We start from the raw sequence: 5529 nt of genomic DNA, 5'->3' as shown, positions 1-5529 counted from the left end.
AGGCCTTCATAGGAACATCAGAAGAGCCCTGCTGGATCAGACCAGTGAGGGTCCATCGAGTGAAGCCTCCTGTCTCACACAGTGGCCAACCTGTTCCTCTGGAGGGCCAACCGCAGGGCATAGAGGCCGAGGCCTTCATAAGAACATCAGAAGGGCCCTGCAGGGTCAGACCAGGGGTCCATCCAGTCCAGCATCCCATCCCAACCAGTTCCTCTGGAGGGCCAACAACAGGCCATAGAAGCCAAGGCTTCCTGGCTCTGGGATTCATAGCTTTAGAGCCTCTGAACATGGAGATTCCCTTATCACCATGGCTAGTAACCAATGATAGACTTACCCATCATGAATCTGTCCAATCCCTTTTAAAAGCTGTCCATGCTGGTGGGCATCACTCAATCCTATGGCAGTGAATTCCACATTTTAATCACTTGCATAAAGTAGTATTTCCTTTTGTCCGTCCTAAACCTACTGCCCATCAGCATCTTTGAAAGCCCCTGAGTTCTAATATTTTGGGAGAGGGAGAAAGAGTTCTTTGCTAGCTCTCTCCACCCCATGCGTAATTTTACATGAAGTTCACTAGCCTCAATCACCATCAACAACCATCTTCACATAACCATATCCAATTGAGCAAATACCGTGTGGCCAATAACTAAACTGGAGACCTCGCTGCTGGGGGATCCAATGACGGCCACAAGCACAGATAGCTTTAAAAGGGGGTTAGAAAGATTCAGAGATGTTCAGCAATGGGTACTAGCCAAGATGACTAAAGGGACCCTCCACAACCAGGGGCAGTCAATCTCTGATAGAGATGTAAAATTTCGGGAAATTTTGAAGCTCGGGAAAAAAAATGGTTTTTTTTCCAGTTTTTTTCAGGGAGAAACGGAAATGTTCGGGAAAATTGGAAAAAAAATGCTTTTCTAGATTGAAAGTCATTCTGTTACTTTAGGAACATAAAATATGACTATGGACATTTTTACTTGGCATGCTATTATCACAACTAGCATAGTAAAAATAGAGTGTATCCAAACAGTTATTACAAACAGAATACCCGCCCACACGCAAAAACAAAACTGAAACCTTTGTCTTTTCTCGTGACAATAGTACCTCCTAAAGGAAGAAATGCATCTTGTTCTTGCATTGGAGAGTTCAGTTTGTAGCCTAGGACTTGCTTGTCCTCAGTGCACAGAAATTAGATCAATCTGATACCATACATATTTTTTAGAAATGATTTGGAAAATATCTGAACACCTTATCCTAAAATATTTTATTCATCATGTTCCGTAATCAATTTTTTTTTTTTTTTTCTTTTTTCAATTTTTTGGGAAAAAACAAAAAAGGCTTCAGTAAAAAAACCAAGGTTTTTCCGAATTTTTCCGGTTTTTTCCCAGGCCTTCACATCTCTAATCTCTGAATGTCAATGCTGGGAAGAAACATCAGGAGAAGGCCTCAGCCTCTATGCCTCATCGTTGGCCCTCCAGAAGAACTGGTTGGCCACTGTGTGAAACGAACTGGACTAATCCAGTAGGGTTACTCTGAAATTCTTATGATGCTCAGAGCAGAAGGAACTAGAGGAACAGACGACTCAACAAACTTCACCACTATGTGAAACGAGATGCTGGACTAGGTAGACTACGGGCCAGATCCAGAAGGCTTTCCTACATGCTTCAACATCATCCCGAGGATTATGCGATTCCCAGCTACACAGGTTCACCAGGCCCGGGGGGGGGGGGGAAGGGAAGCGGGAACACAATAAAGTGAATATTTGCACCAGACCAACAGCCAGGATTTAGTGCCTTGTAGGGCAAATTTTTCCCTGCCAGGGCTGAAGTTCTCAGCGCAGAAAGAAAAGCCATGCTGAAGAAGAGATTGGAGTTATACCCCGCCCTTCACTCGGAGTCTCAGAGCGGCTTACAAACCCCTTTCCCTTCCCCTCCCCACAACAGACACCCTGTGAGGTCGGTGGGGCTGAGAGAGCTCTTTTGAGGACTGCCCCTGAGAGAACAGCTTTGAGAGAACTTACGACTGACCCAAGGTCACGCCAGTAGCTGCATGTGGAGGAGTGGGGAATCAAACCCGGTTCTCCCAGAATTAGAGTCTGCACACTTAACCGCTACATCACACTGGGTTTGGGTTTCTTTTTTTAAGGAATGAAATGCTTTTTAAGGTGCTGCTTGCTTAAAACATATATACTATGAAGACTTTTATGTGAGAGTCTCCGGCATCAGAGAATAATCCCTGTGTATGTTATAGACATGCACAACATCTTCAGAGATGTACCTGCGGTTAAAATTTGACTAATCTTGTCCACAACAAATACGATACCTAATGTATGAAGTTTCGGTTTGTTTATACCCTGACTTTCTCCCCAAACTGCAGACCCAAAGCAGCTTACATCATTCTCCATTCCTCCATTTTTATCTTCACAACAACCCTGAGAGGTAGCCTAGCCTGAGACCGTGTGACTGGCCCAAGGTCAGCCGGCAAGCTCCCATGGCAGAGTGCGATTCGAACCTGGGCCTCCCAAGATCCTAGTCCGACACTTTAACTGCTACACCATGCTGGCTCTGTTAAAGACTGCAGTGCTTTCCATGTTATAAAGTTCAGCTTGCTCTCCATATATCTGGCTTAGTCCTGTCATGATTCCGTTGAAACACCACTAACTGGTGCCCTGCAAAAGTCGCATTTCTGGTTTTCGGTTTCTATTTTTCCTTCCCTCCGAGGTGCCAAACACTAATATATGTACACGATGCAGCAATTTACAGTTCTCTTATTTAGTATCGGCGACGTTCTCAGCTTTTCTTGCAGAAAACGAAGGTACTTATTACATTTCATAAATATGCCAAGCAGTCCTTTTTTTCTGCCAGAGGTTTAAATGACGCATTTTACATTGTTAGAGCAGAAAAATTGGGGTTTCGGGTTGACAAGCGACTAACGCATCAATCCCCCCCAGTTTGGGGTGTGTGTTTTTCCCCCTCGCCCACGGCTTGGAGATGTCTAGAGATTTTGCATCCTGCTACCCATTTTAGCAAGACGTTTTCCGACCGGAGAAGCCCGGACGCTAGGATCGGCTCCCCTCCCCACCCCGGAAGGATGCAAAAGGATGGCTGCCCGACTGACTTGGGGGCCCGACCCCGCTGTCCCAACCAGAAGCCTCCCGGCCCCCTGCCAGCCGCCCCCTTTGTTCCTCCTGTCAGCTGAAGAGGCGGCCCTGGGAGAGCCCGTCCGGATTTCCTTTCCCCACCCAATGACAGCCGGGAAGCAGATGGAGGAGGGGGGCGAGAGGGAGGAATTTCGTAGGTGCACCGACGCTTCCACACTCCTCCATCTATGGGGAAGGGGGGGGAGGAGGATGGAAGGGAAACCGATCACAAGGCAGAGACAACGGACTGGCACGGTGCCACCTCAGAGAAAAAACACACACACCCCTGTGGGTAGGACCAAGACTGGAGTTCAGGGGAAGGGCAGGAAAGGCAAAGACAGCCCAACCTGCCTGTTGTGGAACGGACCAGAGTCGAGATGTGACCAGTGTTCCCTCTAAGCGGAGTCAGTGTGCGTGAGCTCACCGTTTTTAAGCCTCCGGCTCACACATTTTTGTCTTCCCTCAGGGAGGACGGGTCCGGAGCAGACTGATTTAGGCAGCAGCCAAATCGCTTGGCTCACAACTTTGGTGTAGTGGTTAAAGTTTGGTGTCGTGGTTGAGAGCGCGGACTCTAATCTGGGAGAGCCGGGTTTGATTCCCCCACTCCTCCACTTGCACTTGGCTGGATGACCTTGGGCAAGCCATAGTTCTCTCAGAGCTGTTCTTGAAAAAGAGCAGTTTCTGTCAAGAGCTCTCTCAGCTCCGCCTGCCTCACAGGGTGTCTGTTGTGGGGAGGGGAAGGGAAAAGGAGTTTGTGAGCCGCTCTGAGACTCCTTTGGGTAGTGAAGGGCGGGGTATAAATCCAATCTCTTCTTCTTCTTCTTCTTCTACCTCACAGGGTGTCTGTTGTGGGGAGGGGAAGGGAAAGGAGTTTGTGAGCCGCTCTGAGACTCCTTTGGGTAGTGAAGGGCGGGGTATACATCCAATCTCCTTCTCCTCCTCACAAGAGAGAAGCAAAGGAGTTTATAGAAAGGCAGTGAGACTCACAAGCACAAGTCCCTGGCCTCCAGAATTCCAGTGATAATAGAACAGTCATTTTATGTGGCGTGAAGATGTACAACAAACAGGAGGGTAAATAGCCAAGCAACACTGAGCACTGCAGGGACTGGAGGAATTGTGAAACCAGTTATGAGTCAGTTTGGTGTCGTGGTTAAGTGCTCCGACTCTAATCTGGGAGAACTGGGTATGATTCCCCACTCCTCCACTTGCACCTGGCTGGATGGCCTTGGGCAAGCCATGGTTCTGATAAGAGCTGTTCTTGAAAAAGAGCTGTTTCTGTCAGAGCTCTCTCAGCCCCACCTACCTCACAGGGTGTCTGTTGTGGGGAGGGGAAGGGAAAGGAGTGTGTAAGCCGCTCTGAGACAACTTCGGGTAGTATAAATCCAATCTCTTCTTCTTTTTCTTCTTCATGCCAGGAGCTCACAAAGTAGGATTTTTGCTCACAAGACTCCACAGCTTAGAGGGAACATTAGATGTCACTCCAGCCCTATTTCAAGCAAAGGTATGGGGGGGGATGGGGGCACTGCACAGGGGGGACAAACTGGGCAGCGTCCTGGATTCAACAGCTGCAAAAGGCCCTGGCGTGATGTGGTCTGTGGGGCCGCAAAGAGCCGGACTCGATTGTGCGACCGAACAGCAACAACAATTCCATCCAGCCCGAAACAGCAGATACCAGAACCTGAACACCTGAAGCTGCCTTCTACTGAATCAGGGTCTCGGTCCGTCACGGTCAGTATTGTCAACTCAGACTGGCAGCCGCTCTCCAGGGTCTCAGGCAGAGGCCTTTTCCGTCACCCATTGTTGGGTTCTTTTAACTAGGGATGCCGGGGGTTGAACCAGGGTCCTTCTGCATGCCAAGCAGAGGCTCTACCATTCAACTGCAGCCTTTCCCCGAAAACTCACGGTCAATATTGTCTACTCAGACTGGCAGCCGCTCTCCAGGGTCTCAGGCCACCCATTGTTGGGTTCTTTTAACTAGGGATGCCGGGGATTGAACCAGGGTCCTTCTGCATGCCAAGCACAGGCTCTTCCACTCAACCACAGCCTTTCCCCGAAAACACACATGTAGCTGCCTTATACTGAATCAGACCCGTGACGCATCAAGGTCAGTACTATCTACTTAGACTGGCAGCTGCTCTCTCACCTACTGCCTGGTCCTTTTAACTGGAGATGCCAGGAATTGAACCTGGGACCTTCTGCTTGCCAAGCAGAGGCTCTTCCACTGAGGCATGGTCCCTCTTGACAGCTCTCCAGGGTCTCAGGCTGAGGTCTTTCCCATCACCTCCTGCCTGGTCCTTTTAACTGGAGATGCCGGGGATTGAACCGGGGACCTTCTGCATGCCAAGCAAAGGCTCTTCCACTGAGCCACAGCCCCCTCTTGACAGCTCTCCAGG

This window comes from Gekko japonicus, unplaced genomic scaffold (genome assembly GCF_001447785.1).
Source record: "Gekko japonicus isolate JY-2015 unplaced genomic scaffold, Gekko_japonicus_V1.1 scaffold5030, whole genome shotgun sequence".
Lineage (NCBI taxonomy): Eukaryota > Metazoa > Chordata > Lepidosauria > Squamata > Gekkonidae > Gekko > Gekko japonicus.
This window is presented reverse-complemented; position numbering follows the sequence as displayed.